The sequence below is a fragment of the Amphibalanus amphitrite genome, unplaced genomic scaffold (assembly GCF_019059575.1).
Source record: "Amphibalanus amphitrite isolate SeventyFive unplaced genomic scaffold, NRLGWU_Aamphi_draft 000293F_arrow, whole genome shotgun sequence".
Lineage (NCBI taxonomy): Eukaryota > Metazoa > Arthropoda > Thecostraca > Balanomorpha > Balanidae > Amphibalanus > Amphibalanus amphitrite.
Genome location: NW_024881788.1, coordinates 562402 through 585350, shown reverse-complemented (window position 1 = coordinate 585350; position 22949 = coordinate 562402). Strand labels below are relative to the sequence as shown.

The window sequence follows — 22949 nt, the reverse complement described above, 5'->3', positions numbered from 1 at the left end:
TTTAATCTCACTCAATCTCATAACAGGCGCAAGCTCCAAAACGTCCGGCAACCCAGCCGGCCACCGACCACGCACGGCAGCCCGGCCGGTCGCCCCAGACCGGGGCGGCCGCCGCCGGTACGGACGGGCAGATCACCCGTCTCAGCTGCCCTCCTCCACCACGTGTGACGTCACACTCACCGGGCAGCCACACGCTACGGCTACACGGCGACCCGACCCAGCACTAGTGATGTCAATCGGTTACCAAAATTTCGGTATACCGATACCGAACCAATACCGATTCGGTATTCGGTATTTTATACCAAAAGCATTTGGTATTTTGTCGGTATTATTAAAGTCAACTACTGTCATAAAAAAATTGAAAACATTTTTTATAAACCTTCTGAACTCAAATTTGATTTGCTAAATGACATTGGATGAAGAAAAAGGACAATCATGACACATTTCTCCCAAATGCATGTGATGTCATAAGAAATGGGCAAACACGTTAACTGTAACATCAAACACATCAGTCTACCAATGTTAAATGGCAAGTTATCAGTGCTAGCAAATTCCAATACCATGAGGATAATCATCTTACAAAAAAAAACTAATGTGCAAGACATAAACATGTATCAATGTTTAACTCACTGTATACTGGAAAACATACTTCAACTACCTTACTCAAAATTTCCCAAGCATTCATTACTAACAAATTTGACTTTGTTTTGATGAGTCTGTGATTGATCTTGACCTTGTCTTGCTCTCCATTTCACTGCAATGCAGTTACATTATCCAAAAGCCAAAACCCTGTTTTTTATAGCACTAGCTTCACCATTATCATCTAATATTGAAGGCAGCATTTATCACTTTATCATCACCCCACAAATTCTCAACTTCGCTCAACTGCAAAAAGATCCTGTGGAAAATTTATTTTCTTTAATTAGTGTTCTCTTTCCTGCTCTCCTCAACAGATAGAAATCGCTAGCAATGTAATCAAAAGCATTCCTAAAATATAATTGGGTCTTGGCTTGATTCGCAAATAGCAGTTTAAAAACTGAACACAACTAAGAACTTGATAATGTCGCAGCTGCGCCAAAACCCGATGTACCTCAATAGCTAATTAAAAATGATTGAGCAAATTTGTTTTTCTGGTTCTTCATTTTTTATCAATAACAGCCTACAATCTTTCTTAAATTAATTTTAAGATGCCAAAATATGAACATCATATTAATAACTTAAGTGTTCTTAAGCAAACAAGAAAAAAACTTTGTTTTATGCAGTTCCGTGCGTTTCGTGCCTAAATGCAAATGGCCGCCGCCTGCAAGGCTGCCATTGTGGAAGGGATGCCACGTGACACGTGTCAATGATTCTGTAAAATTATGGACATTTTACTTAGCTTTCATCACGATATCATTACAGTGGTGTCTGCTATCTATCAGTGTGCCTCGTAAGTAATTATTTATCAAGATTTGTTGTGTTAAACATTTGTTTATGATGAAAAATTGGCTGCGTCACTATCGTCACCATCGCTACTTGAGTTGAACTGTAGGTATCATGGATTTTGTTTACATTAATGGTATAGCCCAGCCCATCATTGTTATTTGGTTACCATTTTTGGATCATGATAACACACGTAACCCTGCCTTGACTGGACCTGAATTAAGTGACTTGAATTGAAACTTGAAAGGACGTTTGATGGTTCAGGCATGGATGAGATTCAGGGTTCAAGTTCTTGTCCTATATCACCTCATGCAGATGACTTGAATCCACATCCCAGTTAAGTTACTGACCTGAATTTTTGTTCATAGTTACACAATACAGTTATTTTTTGCAGTGCAAATAATTTAGAGATTTCCTGACTTGTTTTGCTTGCCTTATTTAAAAGTATTACCTTTCAATGCTTATCATTTGTTTTGAAAAAGTTTGAAGCATTTGTATGTATGTATGTATGTATTTACGATCATGGGCGATCCACACATGGCGTGGCGATTACTGCCCAGAGTCTGTGTCGGGTATATGCATGCAGGAACAAAGATCAGTCAAACAACAACAACACACACACACACACGCACACACAGGAAGACTATATGCACGATTTCTAACATACCGTGTACTTATATACAAGACGAGTGCCTAATTCAGGTTATCACGATGGTCTATCGTTTTTCCACAGAGACTTGACAGCGCGTGCGAATTTAGAGGGTGGCAGCTGTGAAAGTTCGGGAGGTAGGTCGTTTAGGAGCGCGGCGGCACGGTAACTGAAACGCCGCTTACCGGTTTCTAGTCGGGGACGCTGGAGCTGGAGAAGGTTATCCTGACGTGTATTTCTATCCCTGGTTGAGGAGTCCCGGTTTCTGGCAAACATAGAGGCAAGTGCTACCGGTTCGCCGTAGTGTATCGCCTTACGTGCAGTGGCCATAGTTTGAAGTTTGTACATATATTCGGGCGGCATCCAGTTGAGTTTCTCGCGCAGGTCAGTGACGTGGTCGAATTTGCGGCGGCCAAAAATAACTCGAGTAGCGAAGTTCAGGATCTTTTGGAGTCGATTCAGGTTCTTTTTTGTTCCATTTCCGTAAACTGAGAGGCAGTAATTTACTCGGGAGATGACTAAAGCTGTAACAATGGTTTTGATGACCCCATCGGGAAGACAGTGCCGCACATGGGAGAGGCCGATGAGCAGGCCCATACACCTCCGGCTGAGCTCGGATACATGGGCTTCCCAGGTCAGACAGCTGTCAAAGACCACGCCGAGGTTTCCTGCCTGCGCACATGGTTCCAGCTCCGCGTCACGAAACGATACGACGACTGGGGGCAAGTGTTTTAGATTTTGACGGCTGCCGAATATCATTAGTTGCGTTTTGCTCGCGTTAACCTTCAGGGCGTTTGAGTGGAACCATTTGTTCAGTGCTTCTAGTGAGGCCTCCATGCGCAAAATAAGGCCACTTACATTGTTTTTTGGACCACTCACTAGAAGCTGGGTATCATCTGCATATTGGAAAACGCATGCATCATCGGCGTGAAGCGCCAAATCGTTTGAGAAAATCGTGAATAAAAGAGGACCCAGGGCCGAGCCTTGAAACACGCCCATAGTGTTAGGGAGTGGTCGTGACAGTACCCTGCGCTGGAGTCCATCGGTCATTGAAACGCTTTGTGTGTGACCTTTTAGATATGATTTAAACCAAGGAGTTTCGATGCCGTACAGTGCGAGTTTGTCGAGAAGGAGTTTGTGATCTATGACATCGAAACATTTGCTGAGATCGATAAGGCATAGGAAAGATATTTCTCCCCTGTCCGTGGCCGCTAGGATGCGGTCGGTGACGGACAAAAGTGCTGTTTCAGTTGAATGCTGGGGTCGGAAGCCATGCTGACTAGATGCCAAAAGGTAATTTTGAGAGAGATAGTGTTGTAGCTGCTGCTGGATGACTCGTTCAACAACTTTCATGATAACTGGTACTAGAGAAATGGGTCGAAAGTTGCTGGGGTCAGATGGGTTTCCGGATTTGAAAATGGGATGGACTATGGAATGCTTCCATTGGTCGGGGATGTCAGATTTCGAGATGCAGGTGTTAACGATGTGCTGTATGACGCTGCCAATAGCCAAGAAACTGGTTTTTAGCATGCGGATGCACACACCGTCCGCTCCGCAGGCGGCTGAGTTCCGCATTCTGAAAACCGTGCATTCGAGCTCACCGAGAGAGATAGATACTGCTGCGATTTGTTTGATGATTCCCTGAATTCGGTACCTAGTCGGTATTTCACCCTATTTCTGCAAATCGGTTCGGTTTTGGTATACTCTCAGTGGTTTTGGTCGGTATCGGTTTGGTATTGGTTTCCAAAATTTCTGAAATTGACATCACTACCCAGCACCGTCCGCAGCCGCAACACCCGACTATCCCCCAATGTAACGGTCAGACTTCTACATAAACGGACGGATACGTTCCAATCCTGTCTTAAGGCGCAGAATACCAAAATGAAAAGAAAAACAACTCGCTGAGCGCCGATTTGCAAAATCTGCCTACTGAACTTCAACTGGCAATAGGATCGGAATACATAATCGAAAGCACCATTTCTTCGGTAATTACTACTCACATCACCATATTCACTGGCGTTATCAGTCGCTAACATTTACAGTTTTTTTTTCTGTCTACTTTCACTGAAAAAGTGACGTTTCATCAGAACGTACCGTGCGGAGAGTCTCGCTCACTCCGTTAAAGTCCACACTCACGTGACCAGGGACAGACGAGACGCCGCCCGCCCCGCCGAACCCGACCGCTAGGCCGGGGCCGAGCTAGAGCCGGCCACCCAGCCCGCCGACGGCAGACCCGGCGGAGCCGTCGCACCCGAATCCGCCACAGATGCGGTCTCTCTCGGCTCCGCAGCAGTACCACGAGACCCAGCGGCCCCGGAGTCCCCGGGAGGTCCCGGAAGAGCATCCGCGGCCGCCCGGCGCGGAGGAGGCCGCCCGTCGAAGGAGTCCGAATCAGGGGGCCGCCGCGGGGGGACCATCAAAACGTCCAATACCGCAGCATCCAAAGTACGCAACATCCAAAACCGCAGCGTCCAAAGTACGCAACGTCCAAAATACGTCCAAAATCGGGTATATAGGGAGCATTCACAACGTCCAAAACCGAAACATCCAAAACCGCAACATCCAAAACGTATCATCCAAAAACGCAACATCCAAGGACGCATCATCCAAAGTACGCAACATCCAAAGTACGCAACATCCAAAGTACGCAACATCCAAAACCGTTTGGCTAGGTTAGGTTAGGTTAGGTTAGGTTAGGTTAGGTTAGGTTAGGTTTCCTTATCCCCGGTAGGCATAAATCAGTAGGTTAGGTTAGGTTAGGTTAGGTTAGGTTAGGTTAGGTTAGGTTAGGTTGGGTTTCCTTTTCCCCGGTAAGCAAAAATCAGTAGGTTAGGTTAGGTTAGGTTAGGTTGGGTTAGGGATAGGCAAAAATCAGTAGGTTAGGTTAGGTTAGGTTAGGTTGGTTTTGGATGTTGCGTGCCTTGGATGTCGTGGTCTTGGACATTGTGGTTTTGGAGGTTACGTACTTTGGATGTTGCGTCTTTGGATGATACGTTTTTGGACGTTGCGTTTTTGGATGTTTCGGTTTTGGACTTTGTGAATGCCCCCTATAAACCCGATTTTGGACGTATTTTGGACGTTGCGTACTTTGGACGCTGCGGTTTTGGATGTTGCGTACCTTGGGTGCTGCGGTTTTGGACGCTTTGATACGGACCCCCGCCGCGCGGCAGGCGACGTCCGGGGCAGCGCCCCTCGCCCGGAGACGCGCTGCTGCACCGGGAAACGCCTGCCGCCCAGAATCCTGCGCAGGTCCGCCTCGTCCCGGACCCGGAGATTGGCGCCGCCCCTCTCCGTGCGGCACCAGACGACTCCCCGCCGGCTGAAGACGGAGGCGATCAGCCCGCCGCTCTCCGGCGCTTCGCTCGTAGGAGCTCGTCGTAAAGAAGTCGGTTTCTGGGCGTCAGCGACTCGGAGATGTAGAGCGGCGCCAGCTGACGCCCGTCACGGCCGGTGTTACCTTCACGGAATCGCACCATGTCGAAGCGTGACTCGTACACCGCGTCTCTCACCTGCCGCTTCGTGAACTTGCAGAACACTTTAGAGTCATTTTGGAGCTTATGCGCCGCCTGCAGGTCGGCAGTCGTCACGGAGAGGCCCGGCACTCTCTGATTGAGCACAGTCACGACCAGCTGCTCAACACTTGCACTTCGCGGGTGTGCCTTAAATGCATCACACGCGAGAATGAGTGACGACAGCCGACCGTTCATATCAAGCTCCTCCAGTCTGGAATCCAGCTCCTCGTTCGCTCTCACCTGCTGGTCCAGCTGTTTCGAGAGCTGTTGGATCTTACAGTCTTTCTCCATGCACTCTCCTTCCAGCATATTCAGCCTCCTTTCCACGCTTTCCAACTTCGCCTCTAGCGCCCTGATGACGTTGGCGTTGCTCTGGTCGATCAGCTGTTTGATCTCTGCCAGAGCGGCCGCGCTCAGCTGCACCGGCTCCGAGGCCGGCTCGGCGCCGGCTCTACCCGCCGCAGGCGCCGGCGGGTCGCCCGCACTCAAAACTTTTTTACTACCTCCTGGAGGGTTCATTTTCATAAAACCAGCAAGATAAGAGTATATTGAAAGGGTAACTCTTTACTACCATTATGTGCATAGTAACGGTACGTGGTTAATATGAACTTATTCGCCAGCGAAGAGTATTATTACCATGTAAATATAAATATTACTCTCGCGATCCAGAACATCACAAAAACTCTTTCCTTCTGGGTATCGTGACTCGTGTACAGATAGTCGTTTCATGCGTGGATCTTGTTTACCCTCGTGAAGATGATATTTGAAATGGAATCACTCAGCCAATCACAAACGAGATCGGCCGTTTGCGGTTTGAAGGCCGCGCGCATCTGTCAGTTTTCGGCCGTTGGTCTCCGAGAGAGGGTGTGAGCAGTGTCGGTGCCGCGCGGCGTGGCCGTTGGTGATTGTGCTTCTGTGCTGTTCATCGCCTATAGAGCCTCTGTGGACATTTTATTGTAAGTACCGATGTGCTAGAGCATTGCATGCCGTTGAGTAGTGCTAATTTGACCTGGTTAACAGGACCCCGTGCACGGCCACGTGGCCTAGGTTGTGAGTACGTACATTAATTTTGTTGTGATGCTACAAGTTTATGCATTTTGTTGGTGACTTTGAAAAAGCCTCGCACTGTAGTGATCCAGTCTCATTATCTCACGCAGACGGGCGACCACCCAGGAACGCCGTCGCTCTCTTCAAATATTGTGCGCTGTGCCTTATCCAATATGAGGGCGCTGAATGTCTTGTTTCACATTCAAAGTGCATTCAAGTTGTATCGTGGTGTTTATTTACCGCTTGTGCATTGCTGAACGCTTCGTATAAATTCGTATGCATAAGTGAAGAGTCTCACAATGTTCATGGCTGGTGTGCCCCTCGTATTGTTTGTACGGAAGCCAAATATACATTGTTAATCTTGAAGCATGTTTTTTTAGTTGGTGAGCTCCGGTTAACAGAAGCTTCGTGAAGCTTCTGAAGCAAGCGTCTGTGAGTCTGTTACCATCCTCTGGGGGGTTTACACTAAAGGAAAGAGTAAACATTACCATGTGACAAAGGGTAGGCCAGAAGAATATACTCTCTGTAGGAGGGTAAAGCACAGAGTAGATGATGCGTTACTCCCTAGAAAAGGGTTCCGTTTAAGATTTACCCTTTCAAAGAGTGTAACCCAAAAAATGTTACACTCTAGACAAGAGTAAATCAAAAGAGTTTACCATTCAGAAGATGGTAAAAAACGTCTGTGTGTCATGTTACCCCTCCCTGGCGAGTTTACTCTTCATGAAAGAGTAAAATTTACCATCTGGAAGGTGGTAAAAAACGTCTGTGTGTCAAGCTACCATGCTATGGCGGGTTTACCCTTCAGGAAATGGTAAAAAAGTTTTCAGTGCGGCGACCCCGACCCCCGCCCGGCCGCCTGGCGTTTGGCGCGTTTCCCATCAGCACTGCGGACCATATCGTGTAAGAAAAGCTGTCTTTTCCGACCACCAAACGTTCCGCTCATGGCACTCTCGGACCCAGATGCTTGGCAGTCCGTGAATGTCGGGTCGTCGCCACTATCCGAGTCCATCGCGAAATTGCCACTGTCACTTGAGCGGAAAGTCTGCACAGAGGCACTCACTTTAGCTGTGATTTCCAGTCACCTCATGTGTCACGTTACGCGAATGCCACAGCAACCTCTGTCGCGTCCATACTGGGCCACAACGTCCACTCGCACAGCCCACTGCGCCGCCCGTGCGCTCCGCGCGCCCCGCTCACTCAGCCATGCCGCCGCACGGAGCCCGCGGCTGAGCGTCCGGCCCGGTCAAGGCCACACGCCCGACTGGACATGTCATTGACATCATCTTGGACGCTGATCAAACCTGTGCCCTACTCTGAACTATGAGTACATAGTAAATGCCATTTTCACACACAATGTAACAAAGTTTAAATTAACCCTACCGTTTAGCCTCTTTGCCCGACCGCCTCGCCTTTGTTCCTTATATGGTTATCCTCCTCCTATTGGCCAATGATATGACGTACAGCCCTATGCAAACTGCGTGGTAGGTATTCTTTTTTCGACAAAACCGAGAATAACGCTGATACTATGCTATAGGTCACTCGAAAATGGTAACAGCAAGACGCGCGAGGCTCCGCACCTTAGATTGGCATTACCATCGTATTCATTTTCCATCCAGTTTGGCAACAAAACCCAAAAGTTTATATTTGCCCCAAAAACAAACTTTTGCATTTTGTTGCTACACAAGGCATATACTTTGTTTAGTGACAGACTCAATCGAAGGAGCGGAGCATGGCGCATCTATGTGCAATGAGTTCCGATCGACTGATAACATAGTCTTTGAGTTATTACCGGTTTTGTCGAAAAAAGAATACCTACCACGCAGTCTGCTGAGGGCTGTACATATGTGACGTATGTATGTGGCGCGTGCCGAGCCGCAGTGGACACAGCCCCCGGCCGAGCACTGGCGGTCCCAGGGGGGGGCCACGGGGGCCATGGCCCCCCCTTTGGTGCTGAAAGGTGGGGCCATACTATCTTTTGGCCCCACCTTTCAGATCGAACAAAAGTCATAGAAAGCTTTTTGTATGTTTCATTTTCTTTCTTGCGCCATCAAAGGACGTAAATTTCACTCATGAGTGGGCTCAGCTTCGCATTCTGTCAATTTGGCGGTCAGCGTCGCTGGCACCGGTTCACGAGTAAGGCCGGGTCTCATATGGAATATCAGCGTGGGTTTACTTGAGGCTCTCGTAGGTCCAGCAATGGCTGGCATGAGACCCTCTTCGGCAGTGGTGGGTGGGCCCTGCCAAATGAGCGTGGCTCTACGACACTAAAGTAAGACCTCATGGGTTGGTGCGGTGCACCTCAGAAGCCCGGTGGTGACGCCGTATGCCGGCTTGGTTTCTTAAGGATTAGCGTGGGACCTCCGGGGCCTGCTTAGAGTTTGCATGAGCTAGTATGCAATTTCAGAGGTCTGTGTGTAATGTGTACACAGTGGCGGTCGCGTGGGGGGCATCAGGGTCATGCCCCCCAAAGGCCAATAAAATGGGCCATCATATCATTTGCCCCCCCCCCCTCAAACAACCGATGGGCCTCCATAGGTGTATGGGGCCCTGGCCCTTATTCGATCGTCACGAGGCTCAAAAAACCCACTCCAAGCTATTAATATAGCTCCCACACCGGTCTTTGAGCGTCCTACACTGACCTCTGAGGGAACTTCAGTGGCGGTCAAGCGCCCATGTTGGCCGCTAAGAGCCCACATCGACCTCTTAGGCCCCACATCTGGCCTATGAGGGCCCCTAACCGGCCTCAGGGGCCCCAACCGGCGTCTGAGCATCTCACACCGGTCTCTGGTGGCCTTATTTCTGTCTCTGGTGTCCTAAGACGAACCTTTAGGTGCCAATGAGGGCCCCTCACTGGCTGCTAAAGACCCGATGCCGGCCTCTAAGGGCCTGCATTGGCATCTGAGGAGGGCCCATCTTGGCCTTTGAGGGCCCTCTGCTGGTCTCTGGGGTCCAACGACGGCTCATGCCGGTCTTTTAGAGCCCCACGCTGACATCTGAGGGCCCCATGTTGGCCTGTAATGAGTAAGGACCCACATTAGCCTCTGAGAGCCCAACTCGGTCTCTGATGGTCTCAAACTACTGGCCTTTGCAGTTTGCAGGCCCTGTACTGGTCTCTGAGGGCCCTAATCTGGCCTCCGTGAAAACATACATGGGTGGGCTTCTGAAGATCAGAGGGCTTACGCAGACTCCTGTACAGCCTTACGTTGGTCCTGATCGAGATCACTTTATGTCCTGATGGTCCCGCGTAGATTCCCTCATAGTTCGACATCGGGACCCCATGAGGCGTTGTGGGTCTTGGGGCTGGCAGAGGCTGATGACATCCTCAGGGCTCAGGGCCAGTCTTTTCAGCATGAGGACTAGGCAGGTTGAGTGAGCCCCAATAGAGCCGTTACGAAGCCCGCAGGAGTTGCGCGCGGCCCTCAGATGCCAATTTTGAAAGCCAGGAACCTTTGGTCTCCAGAGGTCGGTGTACCTACTCTCTCCCGCCGCCACACAACTATATGGGGTAAATGTCATAGTCTGAAAATGCTCTCTGGGTTTCACATGCTTGTTCAAAGCAAGACTGGTAGGTAATAGGTATCTGTACTTTTCCGAATTGTTTTATAGTGGTAAGGTCATAAATCTGCGTGCCCGACCTTCCAGTATATGCTACACCGATCCGTCGCCATGGTGCAGTGGCCCGACCGGTGGAAACACCGTGGGACGGGAAATGGAACTGGTGATTTTGCCTTAAATTGTGCTTAAAGATTCCACGCAAGAATGACATGGATGAAGCATAATTAGTGCCAACTGCGCGGCGCCTCGTGGACGTAAAAATTAGCCGATCACCACCCCCCCCCCCCTCCGGTGACGGATAAATGTATTGTCCCGCGAGTGTGAGTTTGGCCCCCCCTTTTGCTAGCGGCTGCGACCGCCAGTGCGGCCGAGTGAAGGAGTTCCGAACCATCTATCTGGCCAACCCATCGCACCCACGGAAGCCGCTCTCCCGTCGGGCTACTTCTAACTCTCCAGTCAATTCTTGTCTTGGCTCATTTCTGAACAATATAACGTGAAAAGTTGAAGTGTCATATTTGAGGAAGGACTAGACTATCACCGAACATCATTACACACATACACACCCACTCCCACCCCCACGTATACACTTGCACCCCCCCCCACACACACACACACATACACACACAAACACATTCAGTTGCGCAAACAGGCTTGGACATGAGCATATTTACACTTGAACACACACACAGGGCCCACTCTTGATGTTAAGCTCATTGAAGAGTACGTGCTTGTATTTTGTACGCACTACACACCATTTACGAAGTGTTTGATGCTAACGTATGTGAATGATCTTTACTTGTTAGATACCGTGTGTCTGCTACATACTGATATCGCTCATTTAGAACTGTGATGTATAGTTACGTGATATTTACATATGAACCATATATCATAGCGATTTGATATTATGCTGTCCAATGTTTTCCAATCTCTAATGTCTTATGTTTGATGCCCTAAAAAATATGGATGTTTCATATGAATGTGATGCGTTTTCTCGGAAGTAGCTTTATTAAAGGGAGATAATGAGCTTTCTTTTTTCTTAAATAAAAATTACTCGACATCTATACTATTTCTACTGTAGTTTCTATAAAATATGAAAATTTCCTAGCACATTTTCGTATGTGAAAAAGGTTTTTATTTTTGCAAAAAAAGAAGCAGTACTTGCAGTACTTGTAACACCCACCGAAATGCGTTGTCCTTCTCTATAAAAAAGTCGCAGTATATGGCGCTTTTGTTTCAAACAGCGACGCTTGGGTTTTTGTTTATGTTATCGCCTTGTCGTTGCTTGGTTGTAAGGATTCTAATTTGAATTAGAGTTAATTCGGTTTAGAATTAATTAGATTCTAATTCGGGGGTACATAGTGCCTACTCTTCTTTGTTTCCAAGTATTATTTTGCGCCACAAATCAACGGCATGCGCCAGAAACGCAGCCAAATCTTGCGATTGCGACTACGAAATTCATTATTTTGGCGTCAGAGCCTGAAGCAAAAAATACAAGCATATTTATTTCAAAAAGACTTTAGGTCTGTCGAACGGTGTTATGAGAATTTTGATAACAGTACTGCATAAGTTTTTCAGTGATGCCGCAAAAGTGTTGTATCTATCTTCTTTTATTGTGCAGTCGGCGGGACCGATTCAAAATTGAGTCGTTGCTACTAAAATAGCAGCATATAGCGTCAGATGATGAACAGGAAAAATAGTTGCGTAAATTTAGACATAAACCACCCCCAAACCATGAATATCTTTTGAAGGCACTATAGACGACCATTAACTAACTAGATGTGATGAAGATCAAATGTAAGGAATACGCTCATTTTACAAAATTACATGCAAGTACCAAAAAGTGATGTAAGTACTTATTCAACGGTCATTTTCAGCGCTCCCCGCTAACGTGACTTCAAGTTGAGATATTTGCGGCAAGGTACCGAATTGAGCAAAATGGTTTTAATTTACATTATAACTTGTTGTGTTTTGTCAGAAAATGGTCCTAACTCAGATTTTGTGGAAAAAGGTCATTATCTCCCTTTAACGTTGCGAGTGCGTACTTACTTATCATGATTTAAAATGTGTCACTCTTACGTGTTTTTGTCATTCCACTGAAGAAGGTCCAGCACCGAAAATATATTTTGGATTTGTTTTTAGCTTACTTCAGTTATGAGCAAAAGGTTACTATTCCATCTGATTTCCATTATAATCATTATAATCATAATCATGCTCGAAAAAACGTTTCACGGTCATTCAAACAGTGAGGAAATATTATGTAACTGAACATAATTGAATTAACCATCTGGCCTAAATGCATGAAGACATCATTAATGATCCAAACTAACATGAAATTCGTGATCAGCACCCCGAAAAACCCTATTACAGCCTTATGTACTTAAAGGTAGTGTGCCAGCTTTCCTGGACCGTATCTAGTTAATGGCCCAGATAACGAGAACCGGATTTTTAGAACTTATCCATACCTTCAAAACTCATGGAAACGTCTTAAATTCTTCAAATTTTGGGTACCCCAGTGCGAAATTCGCCCCGACGGGTTGTCGGTCGTACCCCAACCACATTTCACACCACTATGAACAATAAATGCACACACTGAAATCGCTATTACCGATAGGCTCATCCAATCAAGTTTCGATAAACCCGTTCATCATCATCTCCTGCGGTTTCGAACACGCCTGTTAGGTGGTGCGGTAGACCGCGCCCAAAGCCAGGGCCCCGGTAACGTGAGGTAGCCGAGTCGGGGCAGCGTGCGCTGACCCAAGCCGGGGCCGCGCGTCCTCCCGGTGTCATGTGATAGCCCGGGGCTGCCCGCGGGGATGCGGTAGACCGCGCCCAAAGCCGCGGCCCCGGCTTGGGTCAGCGCACGCTGCCCCGACTCGGCTACCTCACGTTACCGGGGCCCTGGCTTTGGGCACGGCTTCTGCTCATACTTTGTGGTGCGGTGGTGGTGCGTCGGACCGCGCGCTCTGACTTCGGCCAAGAAAAATGCGTCGGCTGATCATTGTCATTTCTGCCACTTTCATGTGGTGAGATGGGATCATAACTTTAGAGACGGCTGTTTCATATCAATTATTTTACATAAAATAATATTTCAAACCATAAATTAATGTTCGACAGCCAAATTAAAGAAACAATACCAATACAGGCTTACAGTTTAAATTCGACATTGTGTTATCTACGATTAGACAGCTGATAACTCATTCCCGTACGTCGTAACTCTATAATGACCTTTGCTTATTGTCACATGTGCGCCGCATTCGTGATTGTTGCCGACGCCTGTTTGCAGGTCAGCCCACTACAGTTGTTATACATATCGAAAAACCGATAAACTTTTAGGCGAAAAAAGCACTATTTTAGGCCCATTTTTGATTTTTTTTTTGCGATATTAGGTAAAAACAGAAGCTTCTTATCCTAGGAAAAATAAAATGGGAAATCATTCGAAGGTGGCACACTACCTTTAAGGAGGTTCTTACTGGTGCTGATTTTCCGACTTTTGGGTCTGTGACCTGGACTGGAAGGTCAACCAATGACCAAGAACCTTAACCCGCGCTCGGCTGGGGGGGGGGGGGGGGGTGTTTGAACATCCCCCTTGTGGTTTTTCGCGAATATCTCAAAAACGGCGGCGCGGAGCGCAACCATTTTTCGTACACCTTATCATGCATCAATTCTACACATGTTGTTAACTTTCAGACCAAGGTCATTCAAGGTCAGGTCACCAGGTCACTTGAAGTGACGTCACCTTATACAAAGTTTCGATGTCTGTCATAGCTACACTGAGTGACCGACCGCTTTGAAACTTTCAGCGATTGCTAAGAGCAATAGCGTGTACAAAAGGTTTATCTCAGAATTTTGATATCGATGACCTAAGGTCAGGTCAATTTTGCGACCTTCCCATTATAAGTCAATGGGAGAAAATTGAAATGCGCCTTTTTTGGACGAAACATCATAAACACTTCCAAACACTGAATTACAAGTGGTTTAGACACACTGAACATGAAAATGGTGTCCGTGACCCCTGTTTATGCCCTGAGGTCATCTTGGGTCACGAATGGTATCTAACAGTTTTTCGCAAATAACTTTTGATAGAGGCATGCTAGAGCGATAAAAACGCCATAGATGTGTTCAGCTCGACGATCCGGATCGACTGATATACAACATGACCCTTTCCGGTCAGATCATGACCTTGACCTGAGGTCAAATTTTTAAGTTGACCTTTCAAGGTCAAGTTATAGTTCATTCGATGCGTCTTGACGAGAGGAACACGATGCCGGTAAAAGTAAGCTCGCACAAGGCTTGGGTCAAAAGTTATTGCAGAAAAACTTTCCGAAAAAATCGGCTATTTTTGCAGTTTTTGCCCCCTGCAGGCAAAACCGCTGACGTTAGGTCAAATCTGAAAGAATTACTCAGAAAGGGCGTTAAAATAGGGCTATCGAATGCACTTTTCCGCGGCGCTGTAGCTCTATTGGTTCCCGAGTTATGTGTTGGCTTCTTGGAAATTGTCGACATTCGACCTGGAAATCGGCGAAATTTTGCCTTCAATGACCTCTGGTGACCTGACCTTTGACCTGACCAAAAATTGACTGAGTGATTTCGTCATTATTTTTTACGTTCTTTCGAACGCCGCATTCCGCGTATCGCTACGTGGCCTAGGAGCCGAGTTAGAAGGGGGGTGTTCAAACATCCCCCCCCCAGCAGGGCGTGGAAATCCAGGACCCCCAGCCGGGCACGCGCAGTGGAAGGGGGGGCGGATTTCGCCCACCCCTCCTGTTTTTCGCCAATTACTCACGCCGCAAACATAGTATTAATGTGAAATTTTGGCTACCTGTCCAGAATTGAATTGCGGATCTTCTCGTGCAAGAAATAAGAAAATCGGTTTGCAACTTTTCTAGTAATAGCGGTGTTAAGTCAAACATCCTGCAGCCGCGGCGGCGCGGCGGCGTGGCGGCCGGCGCTAGCCGTTACGCGCCGCCTGAATTGTAGACTGTGCCGGGGCGGGACGGTTCCGTCTTTACATCGCGCTCTTTACCGCTGATTATATTAGATCTGCGTTAAATTTGGTGAGAAGACTGAGAAATGTATAGGCAACCATATGGTCAAATAATTTTGAAAATCGGCCGGTAACAACTTGAGTTATGAGTGTGTAAACACAAAATTGTGATTGCCGCGTTTCCCGCGTCGGCCGATCCCGCTTCAGTCGGCGACATCTTACCCTTAGCAGGCTTCTAACTGCCATATTTATTGTTGGATTAACTAGAAGTTCACCATACATATTCACAAATGTTTGTTCTTTCGTATACTGAAAGAAAAAAGCAAATTGGCCGGTAACGTTTTGAGTCATCGGCGTGTGAACGCAAAAAAAGTTGATCATATGGCAGATTTGACCACATTTGACCTCATTTGACCTTGAAGATATTGACCTAGAGTCATGAAATTCACACACAACAGAGTTCCCCATGGCCCCCACCTACCGTCCACATTTCGTCTTTCTAGCTCCTGTGGGAGCTGAGATCTTAGGGAGGCGACATCCGCCCCCCCCCCTTCCACTGGGCGTAGTACTCGCAACCCTTCCACTGCGCGTGTTATCCTCGCCTGCACAGGGGGTTGATGCAACCCCCCTAAGGTTTTTCGCGAATTGCTCGCGTTAAAAGCGGTCGATCGCGACAAAACTTTTAGTACCCTCGCATTGATCAATTTTACACCTACCCTGAAAATTTCATGACCCTGACCCCAAGGACCTTTGAGCTGTGACCTCTTTTCCGTGACCATGTTTGGCCGAAATCGCGATTCGGCGTATGTCGGCTCGCATTAGCCGCGCGTTTGCAAGCTTTTCGTGGTTTCAAACGTTCAAAGATGTGATTTGATGTTGCTCCCATGCATTAGGGTGGGTTTCAAGGTCACCTGAAGGTCAGGTCAGGTCATTGACCTTTGGTGACCTCGGTTCACTTTTTCGAGTTTTACATGTTTCTAGGCTAGTTTTTGGAGCTGAATTCGAATTTAGCAACCATTTGAATATTTACGAAGTAGTTTTGGCACCTTCGTAACATGTTACGAAGCTGTCAGAGGCGGATGACTGGTACTACGAATACCCGTCACGACCCCTACCGGTTGACCTGACCTGACCTGACCCTACCTGGTCTAAACGCTTAACGACATCATCTGTGATCAAAACTAACACGATATTCGTGATCAGCACCCCGGAAAACCCCATAACAGCCACGCTTTACGACTTTCTAACAGGTCCCGATATTCCCGATTTTTGGGTCATTGACATGACCTGGAAGGTCAACCAATGACCTAGGACCTTAAAATTGGGTATCATTGGCTTCCTCTCGTGACGGGCAACACGCTCGTTTTTCCGCGAAGCTCTAGCTCCATCAGGGGCCAAACGCCGGGGGGATTCGTACCAACCCCCTCCCCCCCCCCCCCCCCCTTGTGCCGTCGAAGGACTCAAAATGGCCTATGCCGGCGAGGGTTAAAATCGGGTATTATCGGTTTCCTCTCGTCACTCCTGGGCGACACGCTTGTTTTTTTTTCGCGAAGCTCTAGCTTGATCAGGGGCCGAACGGCAGGAGGGTCCAACCGACACCTCCCGGCCCGCGAAGGCTGCGCCAAGCACCGACCCGGAGCGGGCTAGCTGGTCAACAAAAGCAATTTGAAGTGTTTTAAAGAAATATAAAGCCAAGGGTCGGGTGGGCTACCATTTCTATTGTTAGAAATCGTGCACACGTCCTTGTATTCTACACTCCAGCTTACCATTCGTGGTCAAGCGCGCGCACCGCCTGACTGCCACAGAATTATAAATCACTTTACTCGTCGACTCAAGATCAATTATGCAACATGTTATCAATATCACGTGCGCCTTCAACACTGGCGTCTTCAATATTCCTAACACCCCTCCCCTCTCCGAAACACACGCACACCATGTACTCATGACCGCGAGGTCATACCCGGTCACAACAGGTAGCAGCACACTACGCGCCGTCGCATTTTGCAAGAGTTCGCAATCCACCACCACTGAGTTTGCACTTTGCACGCACCATCATCACTGATCCCGGTGGCGAGTGACGGGCTGGACCACGCGCACCGCCCAGCCATGCTTCTACCAATGGGTCAGACACCCCGTTCCTGCCCTCTGGTGTAGGCGCTCCGCCTTGCTCGTGATCGGGCCCGGAGTTAAGGTGCACCTTACCGCGGAGCCCGTGGTCACTGGTTCCCCGGCGCGTTCGGCTCCCGGTATGGCTTCAGATTGTTGTGGGTCAACACTTCCTCAGCGCTATCACCGTTCAGACCATGAGGGGGACGGCGGCGACGGCGGCGGCGCTGTCGTCTCCACCGTGCCTGAAGCACAGGAGGCAGCTGATTTGGCTCCGGTCGGGAACTGGTGACGGGTTCTGAAGTACACAGACGCTCAGTCGGTTCACGGTACATAGAATACTAGGTAACACCGGTTTGTCCGCTCAACACAGGGCCAATGGTCACCACTTTCTTCAGCTGACGTCTGTGACCTTGAGCTGACCTAGGATGATAAACAGCTGACAATTTAGGCCATTTGGAGCTCACTTGACAGCTGAAGAGCGTGATTTAAAATATAAATATTTGTCAGACGCTGACAAAAGATATTATTCACCAGTCATTTTTTAAGCACATTCTGTCATAAATTAGCTGACTCCCTCTGGTCTTCCACACAGCAGAAAATGCAAGTGCAAATTCTGCCGTCTTGAAGTGAGCCAAACGCTTATGATACACATGATCGTTTCTCTCAGAGAACAACGGAACTGCGAGAAAACAAGAGAGAGTCGGACTCTACAAATGAATGAATTTGGAAGAAAAATAGCTGTATTTTTTCCTGTGTAAATGTTGGCTTTGAAAACATTCGCCATCGACTTTAAAATTGCCCCCAAATATGAAAATGTGTGAATTGACGAAACAGGCAATCTTGCTGTTTTTGCCCAAGTTTGTTCATGATTGAGAGAGATTCGATGCGAAAATGCACTGATATATAGTTTTGAAAGCGAGGTCTCGATCAGTGTATTAATTTTGATTTTTAATCTGACGCTAGTCCCACTTTTCCCTCCAAGAAAATATATTTGTCAATTTTTCAATAATCATATTATGCGTCATTGCTTTAAAAATAAAGAGAGTCGGACCGTAATTCTTTCAAAATGCCTGATCGTGCTCAATATCTATCGGAATATATCAACAGATTGGCCAGACTCATTGGCTAAATATGTTTAAATTGCATTTTTCTTACTTTCTGCAGATTTTCCAGCAAAATTTTACTGTAGTTTAAGCTGCGTTTCCTGCAGATTGTGTTCACAGACCAATGGGAGACAAGTATTTCTTCATCAACAGGTTTATTCGCCATCAATTGGTCTAGCGGGTGTTTTTCGTATGCGCAGCTTATGTCACAGCTGCGTAAGAACACGTTCACTTTAAATCATTATAGAGTTCAGTGTTATGGATATTTCTTTTCGGAATATCAAAGGTCAATGTTGATGCGTTTCATAAGATTTGTGGTGGCGGGATTATCGTCATTAACTAATTACTTGATATATTCTAATGAGGAGTGGTGTAATGCCCGCACGACTGTTGACTTTCATTGTAATTGCTTGAGCTGGTTCCTGGGCCGCCTCAGATAGCAGGATGGTGTGTCAAGTATCATGGCCTGACAGGAAGGTGGGTACCCAGACCCCTAGCTCAATATTAACCTCAGATGAAGCCCGTATATATGTCTTAGAGCTTGTTAAAGTTTTAACCTCACCTTCATATAACCTAACATAACCTGAAATAACCAGACATGCTAGAACCCTTATTTTGGTCAAATGCTGATGAGCAGAAAAATATTAATTTTTCGATGATTTGCCATGCCTACGGCTATTGCTATGTCTGGACGAGGGTTTCTCGGTTACTGTGTAGATAAACTATGGTGAAGATAAAAAACATCATCTACCCTAGCCTAACCTTCGCGTACTAAACTACCACTTTTAGTAAATGTTCAGAAAGAGTGATTCACTTTTCAGGCATACATTTTGTACATTCTTGCACTATTTGACATCCTGAATCCAGATATGATATTTACATGTGATACAAATACAAAACAAAAATCAAACCTTACCTAACCCCATGCCAGACTGGAAAACATCCATACACTATGCCGGATGCCCGTGAGACTACCTATCTTGCGCCGAAATTCGGCGCAAGCGATTTTGCGCCGAAATTTCTGAGTGATTTGCGCCAAAAATTAGGTGCCTATTTGTGCGAAAATTAAGCCCTTTTCATATAAAGCACATGTGCACATATACTGATCAAGGCTATATCAACCAGGCAGAGTGTTTCGGGGCTTTGTACAATGTACACTATCCCATGTTTGAGCGTCCGAATTAGTTTTTATTTCCACGTAAACCCAATACCTCGGTGGGAGCCAGCGAGGGCCCGGCAGCGGAGCAGCACGTGCTCCGGCACATCAGCCTCTTCTCGGCTCACGGTGCAGAGCGCCGCTGGGCACCGCTTGTCTGGGCACTGCTGACACGCGGCGGGGTGGAGACAGCCGATTCGGTGCCGTATTGGAGCGAGCTGCCCCGGTGGCCCGCCCTCATCTGGTGCACCGAAATGGCATCCTCTCGGTCCTCTCCGGGGAGAGGGAGCGGCGGCGTGCTCCCGAGGAGTGGCTTGAATAGTGATTCTGAGCAGTTGTCGTGCCACTGATTCGAGGCCGCACAATGAACCGCCCTGGTCAGTGATCGGGCGTTTGAGGGCAGGGCGGCCGCTAGTTTTGCCAGATCGTCCACGCTCTCATTCCCCTCGATACTGCAGTGGGCAGGAACCCACTGCTATTGCTTAACGACGCTTGGCGACGTTCAACAAGGTTTTCCATGCCTATCTCTACGCCGAAGGTTGAGGCCTCACCTGGGCGGCCGTTCCTCCGCTGCAAGTAGACTCAGGGCGGCTCGCCAGTTCGAGCACGCGACGACCGGGGCGGGGACGTCTCGTCCCGCAGCCTCTCCAGAGCTGCCCACGGGGCGAATCTGCTGCTAGATTGACCAGCGTACCGCATAAATTCGGTGACTGTTTTCGCCAAAAAATTATGCGACCACCCTGCACCGAAAAATTCGTCCGCCGCCATGCGCTGAATTCGGCGCATGCGAAGTTACGCCGGACGTGCGCTTAAATTTTCGGCGCAATCCCGCCACTACGCCGGACATATTCGGCTTAACGTGTATTTTTTTCCAGTCTGCACCCCATGTTGCATATTCATATGAACTGGAGATCAGATATTTTTTTAACAAATACCCATCTTTCATCCTTTCAGCATGCCTACAACCTACTAAACAGCCTTGGTATTAACCTACCATTCATACTTTATCTACACATACATATTGATATATGGGGTATGTTTGGTTCAGTAGGTTATAGTAGGCCAGGTGCCTACATGCTATCATTTGTCATGCTTTGATTTCAGGTGGTGTCTTGTGGGCTTTATAGTGGGCTTTGTGGCCCTCTCTAAGTGCAAGGGTTAAGTGTTGATGCACATAATGCAATGTGTTTTTTTCCATGGGCGCAGGAACCTCACGTAAAGTGTGGGGGGAGGGGGGCAGAGAACTTCAATGTCACTTTGTGGGAACCCCAATACCCCTATGAACAAATTCTTTACAGTTTCGTGCTTATCTCACCTTGCTGAACAATTTCTTGCTGTTAGTTTTGAATTTAAATGAAAAATAAATATTTTATTTTTAGCATAACTGAAAAGTGGGGACATCCCCTTCCCGATCCTAGGCCGCCTATGTTTTCTTTTTCTTAATGGTACAAATCATCCAGATTCATATGAGAAGGGTAGGTAGCTACCTACAAAATCAAATCAATGCCTCAATTGTTTATTGTTTTATTACAATAAGTCCCTCCTCTGCCAATCACACTAAACTATCTACTGTCACAATGCAGTGTGCGTCATGATTTCTCAACTCTGCATACAATATATTTCCATTTGTCAATCACATATTGTTTTTTTTTTACAGGCTTTCCGGTTATGACTGAGGCCAGCATCTCACGTGTCCTGGATACGCCAAATCACTGCGGATGCCGGATGCCGAGGACCGGAGAGCCAACCGCTTTGAGGCGTGAGCTCTGTGGCGTGACTCGAGTGATCACCAGGTTCTGACGGCTACGGCGCCGTCAACCTGGTTGAATAGGTGGGGCCTGGACGAGGGTGCCCTTAGTACGGTGGTCAATCGGTTACGTCCGAGGGACGCTCGAACACGCTGCCGTCGCGTGGCTGCCGGCGGCCGCCCCCTCGCACGTGAATCTCCTGGAGCGAGGACTGCGGGAGGCGGCCGCATCATCACCTGTGTCCGCACTCAACACCGTGCCACGCACTAATGGCGGAAGCCCGACTTTCTCCGATGGAGGAGAGAAACTGGACGCTGGCTGCCAGGCTGCTGGGGAGGGCGCTGGGTCTGCCATCAGGGGACCCCCTGCGCGCGACCGCCGAGGCCTCGGCACCGGCGCGCCTGCCTTCGGTCCGAGGCTGGAGATTGCGAGGCCGCCAGGCCTGGGCGAGAGCGAGAATCCCACCGTGGCAACAGACGGCTGGCGTCACCTTCCGGTTGGACGTGTGCCCGATCCGGGCTGGGGCCACGGCGGCGGAAAGGGAAAGCGTGGCTACGCTGCACCTCGCGTTCCTGCCCCTGTGTGCTGTCCGGCTTTGGACGGACGGATCTGTGGAGGGCGGAGTCTTCAGGCGCTGGGCGGGAGCCGTGCTGGTCTGGCTGGACGAAGAGGTCGAGGAACTGCGGGCCCCGGCCGGAGAGTTGTGCTATAGCTACCGCGCGGAGATGGTGGCGCTGGTGACCGGTCCGGAGACCGTACTCGGAAGAGACAGAGACCAGGACCTGCGGTCCGTACCTATCTGCTAACTGTGCGGTAGTGCTGGTGTAGTGCAACATTTTTGGATGGCTAGCTACATTTCACGATTAAATAGCTGGTACGTTTCAGTGCAGGTGGCGTGACGAACAATGTATCTGTTGGCCACTTCTGCGGCCGCTGCCATTTCCTACTCGAAGGCGGGCGCGCTGTTTGGCTGGGCCGGCAGGATGTTCCCATTATGTGTCGACGACAAAGCGAGTATATTCATGTTCTTTTAATGCACAGAAGTCTGTTGTATATTTGAAGTTTTATTTTAGGTTAACGATTGCGAAGGGCAGATTCCTCTTCTCTCTTTCGTTTGTGTTGCCACTTTAGCGTTCATGTTTGTCATAAGTGTCCTGGTCCGGCTTGGTTGTCATCTTTATTCGTGATGTATTTTATTTTACGAACATGCTGGTGATCAATGCAATACCTTTTGATTAATAATGCTGCTTTAGCTCTGATCCTTTGTGGTATGTCTTGATTGTACTACTGCGATAGTGATTTTTCCTCACCAAAATATGCAGGCAACAAATGTAAATGCTGCCAAAAGTTTGTCATTGCGTGATGTATCTAAAAGACATCAAGTTTCTTAACGTGGTCGTGTACTAAGCAACCGGAAACTCAATAGAACGTGGAATGCTGTGAAGCAAAACTACAGAAGTGAGGCTGGCCACGCCAAAATCAAGTGAGATATGTCTGGTCTTTCTTCAGCCGCCAAGGCTTCGACAGAGCTATCCGCGGGTTCGGTGTCTCTCAAACTACGAAGATTCAACGTCGTCCGGCCAATCCTGGTTAAGGTCAGCGGGGACTTAGCTGTGGTTATGGAACAGGATTGGCTGTCCGAGAGACTCCGAACCTGGGGTATG

At 48.1% G+C, this 22949-nt stretch overlaps 1 protein-coding gene across 1 annotated transcript in view; it reads left to right on the top strand.

Annotated features, from left to right (window-relative positions):
- Positions 1-22949, top strand: part of LOC122387629 (aromatic-L-amino-acid decarboxylase-like) — a 114191-nt gene that overhangs the window by 67920 nt on the left and 23322 nt on the right. The gene's annotated exons all lie outside the window — the stretch shown is intronic.